The sequence below is a fragment of the Streptopelia decaocto genome (genome assembly GCF_964273445.1).
Source record: "Streptopelia decaocto genome assembly, chromosome: 2".
NCBI classification, from domain to species: domain Eukaryota; kingdom Metazoa; phylum Chordata; class Aves; order Columbiformes; family Columbidae; genus Streptopelia; species Streptopelia decaocto.
The window spans coordinates 31,410,740-31,433,151 of NC_138655.1; the positions used below are offsets into that span (position 1 = coordinate 31,410,740).

At 39.7% G+C, this 22,412-nt stretch overlaps 1 protein-coding gene across 2 annotated transcripts in view; it reads right to left on the reverse strand.

Annotated features, from left to right (window-relative positions):
• PKIA (cAMP-dependent protein kinase inhibitor alpha) overlaps window positions 1-22,146 on the reverse strand; it is a 42,171-nt gene extending 20,025 nt beyond the window's left edge. The window contains exon 1 of one of the 2 annotated variants that reach the window (XM_082044482.1): window positions 22,079-22,146. The gene's annotated coding sequence lies outside the window, so the exon portion shown is untranslated. Of the gene's footprint in view, window positions 1-21,732; window positions 22,022-22,078 lie in introns of those variants that run through there. The other variant, XM_082044481.1, reaches the window with a different exon arrangement.
• Between the last annotated feature and the right edge of the window lie 266 nt (window positions 22,147-22,412).

A 22,412-nucleotide genomic window follows, 5' to 3' on the forward strand; every position in this document is an offset into this window, starting at 1 on the left:
AATTAATTTACTGCCAATTAAATTATGTTTGGATTGTGAGAAATAAAAACAAGTTAAAACAACACCTTCCCTCCATCCCCCTCTTCTTCCCAGGCTCTGCTTCACTCCCTCAGCTTCCATCCTCCAGACGGGGAACAGGAGGTTGCAGTCAGGCCAGTCTGTAACAGCTCCACTCTGCTGCTCCTTTTCTCCTCTCACTTTTCCCCTGCTCCAGCACTGGTCCTTCCCATGGGTTCCAGCACAGGCTCTCCCTGGGCTGTGGTTCTCTTCAGGAAGCCACCAGACAGCCCCGGTATGGCACACAGTGCCAGGCAAACAACTGCTCCGTGGTGGTCATCTCCGCAGGTTGCAGGCAAACCTCTGCCCAAGTGCCTGGAGCAACTTTTCCTCTTGTTCCTCCTTCAACCACTGTGTTCCCTCTGCTGTTTCTTACTCTTTGTTTCCTCCTCCTCTACCTGTGTGGTGGTTTTTGTCCCCTTTCTTAAATACGAGGTGCCCCCGTCCTGGCTGAGGGCCTCAGCCGTGCCCTGCAGTGGGGCCACAGGGCTGGCTGGAACCAGCTGTGTCCAGCATGGGGCAGCCCCCGCCTCTCCTCACATAGGCCCCTGCAGCCACCTCATTGTCAGCACCTGGGCACCAACACCAATAAAATTCATATTCACCACAAGATAATAAGTGGATATAGATGGCCATGAGAAGTACTTATTATGCCTTCCTATGCCTTCCTTCAACTTCACTAATTGCCAGCACTGCTGTTCTGTCACTTTCTTTCACCAAAGTCTGGGGAATCACACAGCCCTGATAACCCCCAGCTGATAAGAGGCAGGCTCTTTCCAAGCAAAGGCCACATGGCAAGCATGTTAATATAATGAGGGACAAATAATGAGGCACTATTCTCTGCTTGCCAGTCTTCACCATCACAGACCAGGAAAATATCAGTACTCTCAAAGATCATGATCACTGTAGCCGTGACTTTTACAGACACCAGAAGCAATGTGATTTTGACCAAGACTGAAGCTCTTGTTTTACATGAGAGAGAACAAGGAATCTTTCCTCTGTTACTTTAAATAACTTAAGCATGAGATTAACTTTGACATTTTTAGGTTTCTATACCAAGAAAGGTAGAGGAGAAGTATATAGCAGCTTTTCAAGACTACAGGCTACTTCCAAGAAAGCAGTCACTGTAGAAACAAAATTAGAAGTTTTTTTCCAAGATCACCCCACATTACTCACTTGAATTAATGCCTCTCAGAAGAAGTGCCGAGGATGCAAGCATATTGCAAGAGGTGACATGTTTGTTTGTGGGTTTACTCTATGTATTGATTAGCTTGTTTAAAAAAAGTAAATACTTCACAAGAACAATAGGTAAAAAGACCACATTTGCCCATATCCAAATAACATACCAAGTTTGGGTGAATGAGCACAGTATGTAAAAACCAGTATTTTCAGTTTCCAGTGATCAGTAAGAAATACTACAAAGGACCTCATGTTTCAGAAATTAGTAAGAACCAGCCTTTTTTAAAAGTATCTTGGACTAAGTAGTAAAATCAACTAGCAAACTCAAGCTTCTTATCCCTTCTGAAAATTTGACTTAATGTAATGTTCAAATGTAGCACAGCACTCATGAATTTTGAAGATACGGTACAAACTTCAAGACCTGAAGTTGATAAAAAGCACTTTGATTTCAGCAGTCAGAAATTCACCCCTACTGTAAAAAACTTTAAGGGAAGAAAGTGGTTAGGGGGAGAAGGCAAAGACATTTTTCTCTCTACTACTAAGTAATTAGTGTCCACATTTTCTAACATGACTATTTACACTGGATTCAAAGCTTCACCGAACATGCACTTCATAGGCAACCTTTAGGTAAGTAAATTTCTACTTTGAGTGTAAGGTCTTGGAAATTTGCCATCCCAACCACCAAAAACTATCTTTTCTACTGTTCCCTTGAAAAATATTTTCCATTGCTATTGCATATCTTCTGTGTACAGCCTCCTCATGATCCAATAGGAAGAGCACCAGTATCTTCAAACAAATAGTACTGATATTTGCATAACAGATAATATTTCATATTTTTTTCATTATAGACTCCAATGAAATCAGAGCTGAACTAAAAATAGAAAGATGGGATGTATCTTCATTTCAGAAAAACTTTTAAGCACAGTCTGAGTGAAATAATATTCAGATGAGAGAGATCTTAACTATATCCTGCTCAGCTTCAGTGTCTGTCTTAAATCCTTCTTTCCAAAATGCCCTTCTTCCCCTAAGCAACTTGCTTGTTAACCCTTTGTCAAGAATATCTTTAAGCCTGACTTTCAGATTCAAGCAATGTTTTCCCCTCTTTTGTATTGTGCCACTCTTTTTGCTCAGTTTCCTACAGGGATTATTCAAATACTAATACTCAAATATTAAAATCAATGAAAATTTTAAATATTTAATTCTATTATTATTATTAATTATAAATTTTTAAAAGTTTAAACAGGCAAAAAACTTAAAGAAAAAAAAATCTGGAAGGTTAACTGAAATACAAAACCATTTTCCCAGAATTGACCTTTGGATGAAGACTCACACACTCCGAGCACTTCACTTCTTTATGAGGCACTGCTGCATCCACATGTCTTAACATGTGTCCCCTCCTTTCCACAGAGCTATTTTGCATGATGTCATTACTGGAATAACACATTTGTATCCAGACAGCAGTGATCTACACGCACCAAGATGTTTTTTTGCAATCACTAGAAATCTTTTAGCCATTTGACTTATATGCAAAATGAGGTGAACTTATCTATAAAGTCAAAGGGAAATTGGCTGTTTGCCTGAAACTCCACATCACATCATATCATGCAATGATGCTTGGCATACCTCAGTATACTACTTAAGGGACTACCAAAGCTAATAGGTTCAACAGAAAGTAAAAATAATCAAATTTTTCCTATTAAAAAAAAAATAGAATAATTTTTTTCTTTTCTTAAAAAACATACAACTGGACTGTAGAGGGTGTGTAAAGCTGAGCAGGTTCTCCTAGTCTGACAACTGAAACAGGATATTACTTGAAAACAGGATTGAAATGAAGAGCTATGTCATCCTCATGACAAAAGCAGTAGCATAGAATAAAAGTAGACAGCACATTCACCTTAGGAATACAAGCAGAAAGAAGGGGGATTTATTTAAAAACTCAAACAAACAAAACCACCAAAACAAACAAACCAACCCCAAACCAAACCGCCCATACTCCCAAGAAAAAAACCACCTCACCTCTCCCACTCGTCAGACACAACACAAAACAAATGTTTCTTACTCAATTAAGCTTATTTGAAACAATTTCAGCCAACTTTCCAGTTAAGTAATAACTTGAAGAAAAAAACAAAACAAAACCAAACCAAAAAGACCACCACACACAGAAAAACCCCAGATAAGCTAAAGAAAACAAACCACCACCTCTAATTTGGTTAAATAGAGGGTGATTACATTACCAACAAAGGCAAACTGGTTTAGTTTGATTATTAAGCATGTAATCAAATACTCCAGTGAGCTCTAATGTTACCGCAAAGCTTTTATGAAGCTGCATAGTGTTATGTCTCTCAGATATTACAACAGTAACACAACAGAGCTAAGTCTTACAACTCAGACAATTTTGCTCTCTTCAGCTTCATACTGTTTTTCCTTCAGCATTCTTCCTGTTAATCTTGGGCACTATAAAACAACAATAACAGGGCCAAGGAGTTCCAAAAACAGAACCATACCTGATACTAGATAAGGAAAAGGTTCGTTCTTGGAAACAAAAGTTTGATGAAGTACATCTAGAAGAATAAGTAGCTTTAAGTCAGCTCACATGCTTCATTAAGAAAATTACTCTCAGTATGCTATTATGAGGCTGAATATCTTTTCCCTCTAAACACACAGATGAAAACATGCTATGTTGCAAGACTATTTCTATTTGCTGTGAAGAAGTCTTTAAAATATTGTGTTGATCATGGTTAACACCAAACAGATCCACACTGAATTTAGTAGCTATAATCTATGCTAGTTTTGTTATAAGAAAGCAATAATTCTAATAGATAAAAGCAAAGTATAAACTAAAATAGTGCAGGATGATTAGACCAAAAAAACTGTGCTCTATATGAAGTGATTACTTCATGTTTTCACACTAGGAACATAGCCTGCAAACACACCTTATTTTCTGATTCCCAAAAAAAAAAAAAAAGTGTTATTTTTTTCCAGAACAAGTATTTTTCATTACCTTTCCTTAAGAAGCCTGTGCAGAAAGACTTTGGCACTTGCTGAAAGTGAATACACATCAGGAGAGGAAGCTACAAGGTCTCCTAGAACAGACTTAGTAACATTCACACAAAAGAACAAACAAAACAACCACCACAACACCACCGCCACAAACAAACAAACACACACACACACACAACAAACCAACCAAACCAGTACAAAATCATGAACTTCTACACTCTTTGCTTGATTTCTGTTGTTTCTTGTCCCACACCAGTGCAGTTTGAATGATGCACAGTTATTTATTTAAATAAATTTACTTCCCAGGTTTGGTTTCAATTTCACAGATTTCAGCACGTGATGGAGCTTTTCTTGAGTATCTTCTAGGTGGGTGAATTTGATAGACGGATAAATTTAGTTTGCAATGCCTGTTGTCACATGTCGCCAGAGTAAGGTAATTAAACAATGACAAATGCATTAACACTTAAATATGGAATTGCTTATTTGGTTTATATCTCATTGTCCTAGTGAGAATTTCACTTTGTGTGGCAGCTTTAAGGGAAACGGAAGCACAAAGAACACTGTGGTCATGCCTCACAAGTTACAGAGAATACCAGCTTGCCATAGCTCTGTTCCTCAAGTAGAAGTTCGAGAACCATATCATCTTGGCAACTGAGTATTGGATACTTTCTGTGGGGCAAGTCTCTTGCATGATCTTAGATCAGGTTATTCCTGTGAAATAAGCACTGAGTGAGTGAAAAGCTTGTCTTGTGCTAACACCTACAGCTAGAATGACTTCCAGAACTGCTCATAAATTTTACTGCACAGTCAATTAAAGACAACAAACATAATTTAAGGAGCATGATCCAGAAGTGGAGTCTTCCTTTTTTTTAGCATATAAATCACAGTCTACAGACTCATGCATTCTCTGTGCAAAACAGCACAGAACCAGAAGTAAAGCAATGGTGCTTATACACAATAAACCAGTTTAAACACACCTTTTATACTGGTGGTTCTGTCCTCTGCTTGGACATGGGTTCAGGTTCCTCAATTGAGGTTGAGGACACTCCAGAGTTCAGGTCTCCTCCCTCCTTGGCATGAGGCTATTATATGTTAGATAAGTTATCTCCACACAGAAGGTATTAAGTTAAACTCATATCCTGAGTCAGGACTCATAGGTCTGTACAGGCACACCCAGTAAATAACAGATCTCTCTAAATCGTAGAAAAACTTTGGCTGGAAGGGACATCTGGAGGCCATCAATTCCAACAACTACTTGCTCAAAGCTAAGCTAACTTCAAACTTCAGTCTGGCTGCTCAGGGACTTGAAATGAATTCTGAGTATCTCTAACGATGGAGGCTCCCCAGGCATGTTGGACAACCCGTACCAGTGCTAAACCATTCTCGCAATGAAAGATCTCTCTTTCATGTAGTTAGAATTTCTCTCATTAAAACTCGTGACCATTGCCACCTACCCTTTTGCTGTACACCTCCAAAAAAAAGCCTGCATTATCTCTATCACCTTTCCTTGAGTAGTGCAGTTACTTGTCCTGTAGCATCTTCTCCTTACTGAACAAGCTTGGTTCCCTCAGCCCCTGCTCATAGATCATGTGTTCCAGCCTCATAATGGTTTTGGTAGCCTCCACTAAGCTTGAGTTGGTATGTCAATATCCCTTTTGTACCCAGTGGTCCAAATGACGGCAATGGCACACTGCTGCATCATTCTTAGTGAGTTTAGGATCAGAGAGTCCTAGTTACCAGATCACAAACAGTCTTAGGTGAGAGTCAGATGGTATATGCATAGAAAGAGTCTGGTAAGCTGTTCAAGATGCTTAGTGTTTTTAAATAAAATAGGAAAGATTACAGTTTTGAATTCAGTTTTCTAAAAGGTACATGTATTAATAGTTTCTGGATATTTTCTCAGCTCAGGAGCCCAGTCTCATTAAAAGCACTGTAGAAGCAAAGAGTACTGGTTGACAGAAACATGGTTTAATCCATGATTAGCGAGTTTAAAAAGTTGCCACTGTCACCATGTCACAGGTGAAATAAAGCCCTCATACGCACATTTGATTCTCGCCAAGATGATCCCCTGGCATTAGTTTGGCCTGTAGTAGACTTTCTTGTTCCTGATACATAATACAAGTAACTAGATATTTTCCCTTTAATCACATATCTGCATAGAGTTTATAAAAATCAGATTTTAGCCCTTTACTTGCTGGAGGACAACAGCCCAGGTTTAGACTCAACTTGATACTTTGTGTTCTGGTACAATTCAAAACACTAACATCACAGGCCAAAGCCATTAATTTAGAAATGATTGATCTACAACACTAATCCACAAAGGATGAGAATTTTAATTCTTTGCACGGCAATCTGTCTTCTCAGCTTGTGGTCTCAGACAGAGACTACCTATATATCTGCTCACAGGCCTAAAACTTAAGCAGACTGCCTGCACGAACCAGGCACTGAAAGATCCAACTGTGAGATGAAGACAGCATGTTTTAAATCACAGTCTGTGTAATTAGGCACAGTAAAGGCCACCTTCTCTTTTGGAGAAAGACCTGTTAATTACTTTGCCGTCTGCCTTTTGCTGCTGTTTCTTGTCCTAAAGGACAAGCTGCCATTTACCTCTTTCTCTTCCCCCTGCTCAGTCTATTCCCCCTTTGGAAAAGGGAACCAATATCTACTCCTTCCCTCTCCAGATACCAATATTCAATTAGGAACATGCTGCCTGGTATTTTTTTTTTAAGCCCAAAACACTGCTACACATTGAGTAACCATTAAGATTTGATTAATTAAGGTTGGAAATAGTAGCAGTATAATCTGATACAAAATTAATGCAAAGCATTCTCAGGATACCAGCTTTAATTAACTTTACTGGAGAATTTTCACTGGTTGAATTCTCATTAGATTTGGTCCATAAGGCCAGAAATATTTAATTTCTCAAGAGAAGATGAAGTTTTTGCATATTTAACTGCTAAATTTGCAAGAATATACATTCTTTGGCCTTGAGCTTGACAAGAGCTTGAAAGAGAAACACTGCTCTGTATTTTGCTACTAACACATACACATACTCTACCTAATAAAATCTTACACATACCTCTGATCTACAAGCTGGGTAGCACACTACAGGAGACAGAATGACAATCACCATTATAAACTGGCACACTAGAGAAAGCCTTAGGAATACATAGGGCAATTAGGCATTGAAATAAGATCTTAATTTAAAATCAATTTTTGAAGCAGTAAAACAAATTTAAAGAAAAGTAGTAAAAAATTCCATCTGTTAGCAGTATCTGGAAAAAATGACATCATAATGCATTTTTGCAGTGAGTTTTCCTCATTAGAATACTGCAATTATGAAAGCCTTTGAGTGAAATTGCTTTTAAACTGTAAATTTGCAAAATAAGCTAGGAAAAAAAAAAAGGCAGTAGATGTATAGTATGAAGCAATCACTCAGACGTATGGTCCAGAGGACAGAGCTGACATTCATTGTCCTTTGAGAGAAAACAAAAAGGGGAGGCATACAATAACAGTGAGCTGGAATTGCTAGAGGCTGAAGACAAAGAACTCTACAAAGGTAACTCTTATACAGAGGTCTGGCCACAGCACTGAAAACTGAGTAATTTATAAATTAAAGGGTTTTTTTGTTATTTTGTTGTTGTTTTATATTTTAAAAGCTACTTCTCAGAGACTCATCAAATTATTTTACTTATAATTGGTGACCTTTTTTTCCACATTTCTTCATCTTGTGTTTCTCACGCCATTTTCAATAATTAATGTTAGCATCCTCTGAGTGCAACTTATACAAGAGGTTCTCTTCGTGCTACTAGATAACACACATATTGCACAGCTGGCAGTCTTCTGTTTTCACAGCAGTCAAGTCTTCATTATATCTACTACATGAAAAGTAGGGAAGATAATGTGACATTAAGTCCCCCTCTTAAATTTTAGGCAACATGCTGATGTCTGGAAGAACCTTACCCTGTTGTAGATGGAACAAGGAGCTGTAATGGAGAACAGTCTGTACCAAAGTTCAAAATGCAAAAAGACAAATAAAAAGCTCATATTGTCCAGTACAAACAAAGTAAAAAGAACCAACACACACAATGCAATCACAAGGAATTAATGAGGTATAAAACATTTAAAGGCAAACAAAACGATGAGTCACATGGAAAGAAACAAAAATGCCCAGTTTCAATGTTTCAACAGTTTCATAGTTTTTTAGCAAGAAAGCGATCCTTTTGGTGGATTTAGTACATAAATTTGCAATGAACATGAAGACACATGCATCACATATAAGTGGGCAAAAAAACCCACTAGTCATACAGGTCTTTAAGATGGCCTGCAAGAACTCATAATCCTCTTTGTACTGTCCCTGTCATTTAACAAACATGATTATTGAGCCTTATGGAGAGCTAATTTAGGGTACTGTTGACAAATTTGCTATATTTAAACAACCATCTGACTACCAACACTTCTGAACAAGTAAACTTAATTTTCATTTCTTTGATTTCAAGGTTCTATTTCAATATGAAGGTTGAAAATTTCTATGTCAAGGTAAGTTATTGATAGAAAAAATTTTTCATTGGTAAAAATATGGAAGCTGTATGAAATTATGTAGATCTCCAGATACGCAACCTGATCTAGCTGAAGATGTCCCTCCGCATTGCAGAGGGGTTGGACTAGATGACCTTTGAAGGTCCTTCACAACCCAAACTATTCTATGATTCTATCTTTATAGCTCTTTAGAGCACTTCTGAATTCTCTTTTTACTTTCTACTGGAGGAAGAACTTCCCCCTTGCTTTTCTTTGTTGGTGTGGGGGGAGGTGAGGGAGGAAAGAGTAAGATAAAGGAGCTACTACAAACATTGTGGACCATTGCAGAGACTGAGCAAGAAAGGGAAAACCAGATGTTCTTCATCAGATAGATACTCATTGGTATTTTCTGAGCAGATAAGTCTCTTGTAACTACTCAATTTTTTAGAAATATTTTCATAAGCAGCTGCTTACGGTCTGGGCCAGTAGTTATTGAACCACCACCACAAATTTGTTGGGAAGGCATTCATCATATGACAGGTATAAAAAAGTTCCACTGGGTGAGACATAGGTATGAATTTGATACATCATATATTCTGCTGTAACCATCTACCACTATGTTGCCTGGCATCTGGAACTAAATAGCAAACCTAGGAGGTAACATACAAGAGGTGTTTGAGTTGGTAGACATGAAACAGCATTAACTTCAGTTTTCACCAAGTAAAATACACTATTAAGCTTATTTCCTTTAGCTAAATGTGTAACCTCCAAAATATATAAAGCCAGTGTGTCGGGGTCTCTTGAAAATGACCTTTTTTCATTAACTATCGGTGATTTCCTTGCTATTCCAAAATACTCAACTGAAGAGTACAGGACCATCAAAGACGGAATGGTGAGCAGTTTAATCTAAATTTGGGTGGCACCGCTGGGTTTTTTTGAGCCAGTTGTACCCAACAATGTGGGACAAAAAATTTCCACTTTTTTGGTAGCTTATATAAGCACAGTAACAGAAACAGACTGTCAACTTTGTTACAGATGTTATTAGAAGATGAGACGGATACCATAGAAGTTCCACAGAAATAAATGGACTTCATCAAATGCTTGTAGAAAAGTCTCCTTTGGAGATAAAATAAATCTTTCTTGCCTGTGACTTCTCCTAAGAAGCTTGAGGAAGAAGGAAAAATTATTTCAGTTATTATATGAAGTATCTTGTCAGAAAGGCACTTCACATAATGGAGACTATAAATGACAAGCTGGTAAACTACTTTCTTTCTGAAATGGATTGTTTGAAGTAAAGCCATTTTAGCTCCCTCAACGCACCTGGCAGGACATTTGAATGTTGAGACAAGCCTCACATGTAAGTAGGTACTTTTTCTTCTGCTTCAGACAGATGAGAAACCACCAACCACATTATATTCCAAGCAATTGTGGAAATAGAAATTACTTTCCAAAACAGGTATTTCCATCAGAAGGGTTGGGGTAAGCCATACTGTCTGGTAGATCCTGCTGGAGAGGCTCCACCAAATAGAGAGGCTGAAATACTGCTCAGTGCAGGTAGTAGAGTAGTTTCTATCACTTTGAGATGAGAAGAAACTCCAAAAAAAGCTTGACTGTAGAAAAAGCAGCAAGACATGCCAGTCAGTGAGACCAAAAAAGAGATCCCAGTTACATTACAGCTGCTTATTTCATGAGTACTTTGTAGGCTTTTCATGATAAATGAAGGCATAAATGAGACCTAGGCATTCCCATTCTGTGCATCACCATTCCAGTTTCCACGGAAAGGGCGTGTGCACAGTCCAAGTAGGTGCGCTGTGGATGATCCAAGTGCAGATGGTGCGGCACACAGCTGGCATTTTTAGAGCTTATTCCAGTCTTGGTTTATTTCTCTTGTGTTCAGAGACAAAAGTATTTTCAGAGGTCGACAAAGGATCCTTCAGAAGTAACTGATTATTGTCAGATATAGTTGTGTGCAGACTTCCCAGGTGAAACCAAGCAAATGACTACAAAAGCCAGAATGTGTTTTCATTAAGTTCTACGTGAAGCTCTTGGAATAGGGAAAGAGAGACACAAAGTGACCTATGTTCTGCTTTGGTTAGGTTTTGAACAATAAAGCGCTTGAATGAAGAAGACTTGAATTAAACTTGTAAATACCTAGCCCTTTCCGTTAACAGACAAGCCACCATTCAGCAAGGCCTTGCATGCAATCTTTTTTATTTATAGAAGCACAAGGATACTGATTTCATCTGTGTCTCACTCTCAGATGTCATCCCTGTCACCTCAAATAACCAACACTTCTGGTCAAATATGTCTAAAATCACACTCAAGGGTAAGAGAGAATAAACTCTTTTCACAGACAGCCGATTATGGGGAGGTACATGACAGCCACTTTAACAATTTTTCTTTATCCTTAATAGGCTTCTTTCCTATCTCTCTTTATACTTGATCACTTGTAAACTGAAGACCTCTGATTCAAGTCTTTCAGTAGCTGCAAGGATTAAAAGAGTCTTCTCTTCTGATTCCCATTTTACATGTTAACTTCCCACAATTAATGCCTCTTTCTTTAGCTTGCTTTTAGCTTTCAAAGGCTGCTCCTGCATGAAGCTTTGCTATTTAATCCTACTGAATCTTCATGCTTCCATGAATACTTTTTCACTTAGTGATACACCAGCTGGGTTGAATATGAACACCCTCCATGCCAAGCATAACATTTTAGCTTTAAGTGAGCTAGCTAGTTGGAGAGAAAAATAGCAACCTAAAATAAAAACAAAACAAAGAACCCAACAGAGAAGCCTTTGTTCCTTAGTTTGTAAGAAGTCTTTATGCCCAAACTATAAGATAGAAGCACCTGACTACCACTCAAATACATACACATGCTGAAGAAAAGAGAGGAAAAGTTCAGAGTGGTGATCACAGCTACTTTTACTTTTGGTTACTTGAATTTTGCTATTACTAATCTTTATAAAAGGAACTACTTCTTCTCTCACACTAGTCTCACACTCGTAAGTTCCACAGAGAAGGCACTTTGTGTGGAGGAGTGAAAAACTCATCCGCTGCTCAAACTGACATATCAACATCAGTATGCATGTACAAATAGGTTAAGTCTTATACTTATCCAGAAAGACCCTCACTAGATTCACCCTCCCATTCTTCTGGTGACAGTTAACTCCTTGGTGAAAACAAAAGTTTAGCATTTTGGCCACTGTTATCAGAATGTTAATTACCTTTATAAATGAACACTACATGGGGATAATCAATAAAACTCAGGTGTTAAACTATGACTTCTCTTGGATTTTCACATCACAAAATATACACATGTAGAGAGTGAAACTACTGAAAGCCTCTAGAACTGTTACAGTGAAATCCATGATACTCCAAATTATTTCTGTATATCTCCCTTCCTTGACAAGGCCTTCAACTGTGCTCAGAGAATAGAGATAAACTAAACTTTTCACTGGAATTACTGCTCTCTGAGCAGAACAGAAATACTTCAGTAAGGGGGATGGAAAGCTGAAATTTCTTCAACAGAATGAATGGCAAATATGATTAAGCGTTCAAGAAGAGTGTCACAGAAGAAGCATTAGTTGAAAAACAGATCTCACGGGATGCATAGAAAGCTTCAACTGTTTTCATCAGTTTGAACTGAGAATAGCCAGACAAATTAGCTGAAAATCTGGCCTGCCTCAACAGCAACCACATCAAGGGAAAGTCAGGTAAACTAGAAGGCTGCTAATAGGAGAATTTATTTTCTAAACAACATTCAAATTACCTGCTGGGAAATGGCACCTAATTCCCACCAATTCCCAGACCAAGCTTTGGGCTTGTTCAGGAGAACAAGTTGACACAAGCCAAAAATGTTCCAAAATCCTTGGCAGCAGCTGAAGAGTTATGTATGAAACTGTTCTAGTACTCAGAAGTATTCACAGACACTGTTTAATTTAAAGCAAAGATTGCAACTCTGATCTTGCTGATACCCATTCCATACAAACAAAAAATCCCTCAAAAACCCCGTACCTGATAAAAAAATTAACGTAAGAATAGAATTATGAGAGAAGATGCTGAAGAGCAGCCCTGTGAGGAGACTGTTATGAATCACTACTAAGCATAGAGACAAGGGCAACTGACCCTCTCCAGCTCTCAGGAGCTGGAGAGAAGAACATACTTGCCCAAAGCATCCCTAGACATGAAAACGAGACGCTCAGGTGCTGCCTAAGGCTCAAGGAACACACAACATTCAGTAATGATGCTCAGTAATTGGCTCAGATCACACAGCCTGGAAAGCAGGGGAAACCTGGAAATTTTTTGGCACTTTTTTCCTCCCACTGCAGGAGGAAATGAATGCAACATACTACCACAGGAAGATACGCAGTCATCTGGATGACAGCCCTAGAACAGTGATAAAATTTTTTTCTTTCTAGAATTTTGCCTTGTAGTTTGCTTAAGAAATCATATGCATTTGTTTAAGGTGTGCAATCTTTTAGCATCCAAGTAAATGAGAGAGTAGTTAATAACAAATATTTATAAAATGCTATGCTACCAAGAGAGACTCAACTATAAACTCAAAATTCACTAAAAGACCAAACAAACAAAACAAAACCAAAACAAACAAAAAACCCCTTACCAAACCCCTCCCCCCCAAAAAAAACAACCAACCAAATGTGTAAAAACAGTACCAGTGCCTGGCTTAGCCAGACCAAGAAGGCTAGAGAAGGACAGAAGAACAGTAAACTTAGAGAAGATACATTTGCATAGTGTGTTGTCCCAGTAAAAATACTGCTTGAGAAGCAGAGCTGCAGTCTGTAATGGATGAATGGCCTTTAAAAATTGCTTCTATGAGGCACAAAAGTGATAGGAAAGAGAATTTTCTGCTTGGAAGGAAATGACTGCTGCAGCATGCAGAACCATGCTATCAGAAACCAGTACCTTTTTCTGGAGATTAGCATAAATAACTCTCTGATCTGCAGTCTTATCAGCTATACAACTGTGGGAAAACAATGTTTAAATAACAGCTTTCATCCCTTACTTGCAAATGCTTCCAATGAAAATGGAAGTGCTGTAAAGTCTTTTGAGGTCTTCCATGATAAAAGGTGCTACATAAATAATGCATTTCCCCAGTATCTGAGAAAAGGGCGATAACAGAAACACTTCTTGCTCTTTGGTCTGTACAGCATTTGTGTAGATGTGCAGAGTGTAGATTGAAAAGTATCTTCTTCTAGAGTGACAGTTAGCTAATGCATCATACCATACAAAATATCTTCATGCAATTCCTTTTTTATGTGCTAATTTAATAATTCCCCATTATTAGCTTTGAATATATTAAAAGCCTATTGTTACACAAACATCCAATGAATAATAAACTATCAGTGAGGAAGTGATGTTACATGCTTAAATTTCTTATACAGTATCTGGGCTCCTCCGGGTGCTTGGCTATCGTGCTCATCTTCTATAAATACCCATCCAAACTTTATTTGTTCTGGAGATGTTCTGTGCATATGTTGGGGATGGGTGAATACTTTGTGCCTGCTTTTCACCATTTAGATCACTGGTTTTGCTTTTGTAAAATTCAAGAGAATATTGCCATTGCCCCAGTCAGGCCCTAGTAGTACCACATTAGGTATAGATACAAAAGTTACTGTCCAAAAGGACATGTAGCAGTGGTGGGATTATTTTTTCTCATTGTCACTCAGAGTGAATGACACTGGCATTATACAATTTTTTACTACCTTATAATATTATAGCTGCCGTTCAACAGATCAACATGTAAACTCCCTGCAGGCAAATAAACACTATAACAACAACAAAGTTTTCAGCAAGGCATCTTAGCTATTCAGGACAACTTAGAGGGCTCCCTGTTCGGGATAAGTATTCTGCTTGGAAAACGTTTTGCTGTTTGTCTAAGAACTGAATGTAAACATTAGTAGCCTGTATATGATAAGATGGGCTTACTTCACTGACCAAAAGCTGTGGTTTCCCTAGGCTTTTAGGGCATGCTGTAATCAATTTTCATAAGCTACATCTCTTTCTCAAGTCATATAGCTTCTATATTCATGCTTACTCCACTCACATCTCCTATCATGCTTTGACTCCATGAGACCTTACAAATAACAGTTACTTAAAACACAGTCTATTTTTAGCTTGGGTTTTTTTGTTTGTTTGTTTTTAAAAATGAAGTGTTTCATTTTTTCACATGCCCCAATTCTTACATGCATTAGTGAATCCTATTCTCTTTTATTGTCTGTTTGCCATGTCTGCACTCACAAACATTAGCCCAAATTGGTAAAGCTGCCATCATTCCGCTATTTTAAAGCAAGAGTAACACAAAACAGAGGAAGAGTTTGTGGCTGAATCTTTCTTGCTCTATAGGGCAACAACACTACCATTTGCTCTTTCTTACATTGAAAACACACATTTTTGATATCAAGCTATCAACTTTTATGCCTTCTGCCAGTTCCCTCCAGTCATATAAACATATTATTGAACTGATCCCAAAATGAAAGTAAACCTAACAGGGACAGAGGAGATCAGCCCAAATGAAACACATAGTTAGTAACTGGGAAAAAATATGCATAGTAAAAACTCTAGGAAAGGAATGGAACAGAAATAGAAATTATCATGCTACTAAACAGGGTTCCTAAATTCTGACCGTTGCACTTGCAGGAAGTATATTAAAATTGATAAAGAATGAATCAGATATGGAACAGTCGATACATGTATAGAGAATAAAAAGACCAAGACAACACTGTTTTTGAGGAAAAAGAGATTGTGATAGATATGTGAAATCATGACTCATGAGAAACAGAAATGGAAACAATTGTTTAACATTTCTCACATCAGTACAGTCAAGAGGGCCTCCAATTGCATCATTAGGCAACAAATTCTGAGGCAAAACAAAGAGACTTTATTTCTTTACACTCCACATCCACTGAAACATGTAACTGCCAAAAGATACTGTGGAGGCTGAGAACATAAATCAGACCAACCAAGCACATTCAGTGAGGAGACGATGCCTCCTGCGATTAAATGTAGTACTGCAAACATTATTTATGCTCCCAGAACTGCTAATCAATGCTGAGTACCAAAAAGTAGAAGACTGTATCAAAAGATTACTCTATTTAATTTATGCATTACTTCTGTAAGCATCCTTTGTTGGAATTTTGCCAGTGGTCTTATTTTAATAGCAGTTTTATATTCTTACAGGCTACAACAATAACGATGTGCCACACAGCTTTTCTGAATTAGAAGAGGTTTTTGTCCATCCTATACAGTTCGAACAGGCCTCTGACATTCACCGGTCTAGAATGAACAAGTATTTTTTAATTTACTAGCTATACTAAACCCAAGCAATCAAGGCCATCTCCCAAGCAACACAGAAAAAAAAAGTGTCCATAGATATTTCATTAAAAAAAAGACACTTTCTAGCAGTTCCTAAGAGATTTTGCTAAACACAAATAAGACATCTTTAATTCCATTTCTTGTTATGTATTTTTTTGCAGCACATAATAGCCTTTTCTTGGAATTCACTAGCAACACGCAGATATCAGGAATACTTCTGTGCATCAAGTCAGCACCTTGGAATGTTTGAAAGTAGCAGAGTCTGTTTATCCTGATTGTCCTTTTAAATTTACATCTCAGTGAAGTCAAATTATAGTGAACTGCACTTAAAATCAATAATTTTTCTTGTGCCACCTGTGGATAGACAATTTTAAAGTAGGAATACCTTTCTAATTTCTACTTTGACCAAGTTTGGAAAAAAAAAAAAAAAAGACCAATCTAGAGAGCTACAGACGAAAAATATTAGGTAGAACTCTAGAAATTCTTTGAAAGTAAAGTTGAGAATCAAAGTCACTCATTAAATTAAATAAAGAAAACAGGGAATTGACGGGAAATTTGTTTACCTAAATCTAGTTTAGAGCTGACCTTTCCATGGGAAAAAACAATATATTAGGAGACACTCTTGATCAAGGCTCAAGTTCTGCCATTATTTACTTCCCCTTGCTTTGAAGTGTGAAAAATCTGCTTTTGAGCATTGGCCTGAAGGAGTTCACATCAGCTGAGCTCAAGACTTCTGAGTGGAGAGAATTTGTGCACTCATACGTTTTGCAGTTCTTCGGGTTGATCAACTATTCAAACAGCAGCGGTTATTTTCACAGAACACCTTGTGCAGGATTCACTGACAGCTTTCTCATTAAGCATCATAGCTTTGACTTTCCTATGAAGTTTACTTCTCTCCTACCTACAATCAACAAGTTGAGCAGACATGCTGAACAGGAACCAATTTAAGGCTGCTGCTGAAGTAATAATATCCTTTACCAATATGATCCACAGTATTTTAAGTGAGGTTTAACATGTACTATAAACAGTATCATGGAAGGACCATTAATAAGCATCTGTGCTATTTTAAAACAACAGGTGGTAAGATAGTTTCACCACAGTTATGTGCTCACCATATGTGTAAGTGGAAATTCTGTAGGAGGTAGAAGGCAAATGAGTGAATAGTTAGCAAATAGATATATATTATATAATATATATATAATTATAAAGATCTATTAAGATGTATATGATCTCATTAAAGCTGCAGCACATTTTACAGGCTAGCTAACAGCTGCCGAGATAACTTTGATGTACCTTTCGGTCTTTTGGAATACTTGCTAGAACAAACATGTGACAAAAAAAGTAGTCAAAGTAAGATAAATTAAAATTGTATGTTGGAATTAGACCTATTTGCCTATCACATCTGATGAATCACTGGGACTATAGTGCAGAAAGGGATGCATAATTGTGCAAAGAACAGCCAGTTGCTTTGAAGTACTTCTGAACACAGGGCAGGTTAAATTGCCCATGAGTCCTGTAAAGCCAAAGAACAGCAACGTAACCAATGTTTAAATTTGTTTTAATAAAGGTTACAAAACAGAACAAATTCTACTAGCCAGAACTAAACCCTGGCTGACATGGAAATTCTTCCACTGCAGCTCATCTGCAGAGTTCATGTTTTATACTTCGTTCACGCAGGGAAGAGGTTAGAGATACACTAGAATCATTTTACCACTGCAGAAATGTGACCAGCTCAGAAATGCAGCTTATCTCCAGTATGACAGGGAGGACAAAAAATACTATCATATCTTATTGGTTCTACCATAAGAATTAAAGGAAGAAAAACAAAATTATTTGATCTGGCATTTGGCTGGGACATTTGCACCAGCATTTCTATGAGAGAGTCCATTTTGTGTTACTTTCTCCTCTGATATGTTTATATTTAAAGATAACGATATATACTGGAAGCATACAGTTTTTGTACAATCAGATCTTTTCTTTTATAATGTTGTTTGAATAGTGTCATTTAGTATACAATACTATACAATATGAAGACTTTCTTGAAACTAGTTCCTCAATGCATCCCAAAACTAATACATATAAATGGATTCATGCTTGTGTTGCTGTCACATGCAGTCCTCTTCAAGAGAAAGGCTTAAATCAGCATGCTTTTGCAAGAAACATACATGAACTCTGCACTTCTATCTCCATATTCCAGATATTAAACTCAGGAGCTCATTACCTGGGTTGTGAAGTGCTAAGGTCTAATTCAAGATACAAAGATACTTAATGCCTATCTTATTTCCACCACTAATATATTATAAATGGATAAAACTCTTAGTTCTCATTTGCAATTGCTACGTTTGCAATTGACTGGCCACTCATACAAAGATCTTCTATTGACAATAATTAAAGAGTCCAACATGAAATCCATTTGCATAGTAGGTGATTAAGTTTATGCCTGGCATTTATTTCTCAGATAGAAAATTTTTCTCACCTAGAAATGTTAACTACTGCACATAAAGGGCAAGCATTTGGAAAGTGTCAATACATTTCTTCTTCAGAAGAAAAAATGGTATCACTATTGTTAAAATACTCCTGATTTTTTGCACCTGCCAAAGTACATAGCCTTACATTCATTGTATAATATCTGTCCACTCACAGCCTGCTCAAGCCTTCCTTTAAGGAATTCTTAATTTGGGGAAAATAATCCAACTCAAAGCCTAGTAACATAACTGAAAAATTACATGCTTGCTCTGGAATGTGGTTATTTCAGTTAGTTCGAACAGCACTTAAGAACATCAGCTTTAAACATTCTCATAATAATAGAAAATGTATTAACTGAACTGTTTAATTTCAGCTCTTGGAAAAGATCACAAGTGAAATCAAACCTCTGCAATTTCAAGTGCATCCAAGGTTACTAGGTTTTCCAGTTTGTTCTCCTAAGGAAAGCAGCCTTATGCAAACACACTCATCTGGCCCCTACTCATAAATCTGGTCAAAGGAACCTGCTGGTTCAAAGGCTGACTGCGGCCTAGAAATCTCAAAGATAATTAAGCTCTTACAAATTCGAAGAACTAACCCAGATGAAGAGTTCCAAAATAGCAGACCCTCTGAGGAAAAGGCAGCTAAATCTCAGCTGCTACCCAGTCTGTCTGGCATCAACCAGCTGGCCAACTAGGCTGCTCTTACAGTCAGTGGGGCTGCTGCCCCAGATTAATCACAATAAAGATGCTTTTCTTTGCTTGCCAGAGGTATGGAAGTTACTGTAACAGGAAGAAGAGTCCTGTGAGAGAAGTCTGTAGGAAGCAGATTTACATCAGTTACACCATTGAACTAAATTCACACTGATAATTAGATATACATCTTTTCTATGGACACATGCACTCCTGCGTTTTACATGATTACACAATCTGTCTTTGGAGTACACATAAGATAAAAACAAAAGCAATTCAAGGTTTCAGAGTCAAAGCAATCAGATGTACATTCACATCTATGATAGTGTATGGCTCCTGGTCAACTATTCCACCACACTGTTTTAAAAAAATGTTAACTAATAGTGTTTTGAAATGTTATTTCGGCTTGCCAAGAAGCACAAACGGCTAAATTTACTAGGCTAACAATGTGTCAGCCTTAATGAGTATTCATACTACCCTGTTTTTGCAACAACAGAATGGGAGACCATTATTGATGCTCTCTTCAGTGAAGGAATTTACTTTATACAGAATGGGCAGGTAAATGTGAGAAGTATCTGAACTCGGCTACATGGCTTCTTGCAATTAGAGGAGAAATCAGCAAATGACTACAACATTGCAACCCCTGAAATGGCCAGCCATGCTCTTTTCTAGAAAGGAAAAAAACAGTAGAGATGTCATAACTCAGACTCTGAAGTGTTTTACAGGAAAAAAAGTAAATTTTTGGTAAAGAGAGATATAGGCTTGATGGAATGAGAGGTTTTTTTCTTGCTTGAAATGGTTATGTCATGGAATGCTTACAAGGAACAAGCTTATATGGGTTCATCATTAATGACCGCGCTTCAAAGCGAAGATTTGTCTGTTGAACTGATGCCTGATACTGCGATTTGCCAGTCACCCTGTTCCAGCCTTGTGAAGCCTCAATTGTCTTTGATACACGTTTCCCATCCCTGTAGCCATCATTTGCCTTCTGCGTACCCAGCAATAGTACTGAGGCAAATACACGTATTTAAACATCTTCCCAGAAATAATGAGAACAGACCAAGCAACTGCCTGTTACCTCCCTAAGTATTACTTCTATCACTCTAGCACCATGACCAGAAGATTCAACAACTGGGAATCCCACAACTGTGTGAGCTGCTCTGTGAATACATAAGGTAACAGGATCTTTTAAGATGAACACACAAGTAAATAGACATTGAATAAAATAACCTTCAGCTTCCAATATCCTGCTTCCTTATTTTTTTTCCTTAAGGACAGATGAATACCTTCTCCTTTTCTTCCCAGAGGCACAATCATTGTTTTCACTTCCAAACCAAACCACATAGAGCCATTAACCACTACTACCTGTAGATAGTGCTCATTCTAATGACCTGCCCCTGCACGCCAACCCCAGCCTCCTGTATTGACATGCCTGCTTTAGAGCAACCTTTTTTAGAGCCAAGCAAAGAAAAAAAAAAAAAAAAAACAACTCCAAATCACTAACATATCAGACAGGGATGTAGGCCAGGCAGATTTTCCCCTCCTATTCAATTCTGAAAGACCCTTCAGCAAATGTTAAGACCTGTGTCTGTGTCACAAACAATGTGCAATGTCAACGGCCAAGCTACAATGCTGCATGTACTTCTGCTTTTCCACTTCTACAGGTGACATGATAGAAGAGCAACTCACTAATTCTTCCATTTAGCAAACAAAGGCATTCGAATTTTGCTGCTATTTTGTTTGTCCGAAACCTTGGGCTAGATGATAAAAATGGAAAACAAACAAACAAAACCAACACAGACAGAAGTCCCCGAAAAAGTCAACAGAATCCATTTTGGTAAAACGGCTGCTTCTCCAACTTCTACACTCCCTTTAGTCTCCTGTGAAGCAGCTTCCAAATCCAAGAATGTAAAGGAGATGACATCCTTTTTGCTTCTGTTCCCCTGAAATCTTCCTGCCCCAAGATGTCTTCCCCGCCACTTGAGGAACGCACACGGGGCTGGGGCGCGCAGAGCGCAGCCCTGCACCTGTCGCAGAGCCTCCGCGCCCGTCCCGCGATGCGCCACACACAAAATGCCCCCTCCCCGGGACCGGATCCCTTCGGACAAGGGTGAGGAGAGCAGCCCGGGCTGCTGAGCGGAGAGCTGGCACCGAGCCACTGCACATTTTGGCAATGAAAGATAAAATGCAACACTGTGGCGCTTCTGAGAGGGCAGCCCGCCTGCTGTTGGAGGGAAACGGGGGAGAAAGAAGGAGAAGGACGCCGGATGCCCAAGCGTAGCTCCAGACGCTGCCTGCGCGCACGCAGTACGGCGGCTGTTCCCCGGGCCGCCGGCCCGGCCTTCCCCGTGCTAGCAGCCGGCAGGCAACGGCACCGGCAGCTGGGTGAGCCGAGGCAGGCGGTTCGCAGCGGCAGCGCCGTGGCTCCCCATCCGGGCAGCGCCGCAGCGTTCGCTGCCCGCCCCCGCACACACCGCCGGCAGCTCCCGCTCACCTTTCCAGCGACCGGCTCAGCGCATCTTCCTCCCTCCCTCCCGCAGCGGCTGCTCTTGGCGGCCTAGAGCCCCTGGGCTCGGCGGAGCGGGGTGCCCGGCGCTGCCCCTCCCTCAGCCGGTGGCAGCTCCCGCTGTCACTTCACCCCCACATCCCGCCGCCGACAGCGGCGGCAGCTGCTGCTCCTAAATTCACGGCGCTCCGGCGGCATGAAGTCATCCTCCCCGCCCCCTGCCCGGGCCGCCGCACTCCGCTCCCGCCGCGGAGGGGGAGACGGCCTTTCCGCCCGAGGCCCTGGCGCTCCACCCGCACCCGAGGGGCTGGCACTCCCGCGGTGCTACACGCACCCTACTGCCTGGGAGTCTGCGAGAGGCGGCACGGTGCCCCGGCGGCGCGGCGGCCGGCCGAGGGTCCCTCCCTGGGCACGGCGGCAGGATGGGCCGCTCCGCCCCGCGCCAGCCCCCCCCCGCCTCGGGAGTCCCCTCCGCGCGCCGTGGGGAGCGCGGCGCTCCCGCCCAACGGCCGGCGGCGCGCGGCCCCCTCCAACCGCCGTCCTCGTGTCCGGCACTGGGGCGTCCCCGCCGTGCCTGACCCGGCCGTACCGGGCTAAGCGGCGAGGAACGGGGGCGGGCGGGCTCCTGCAGCGCTGCAGGGCTGGAGGCAAGAGAGAGCTTCCCCCCG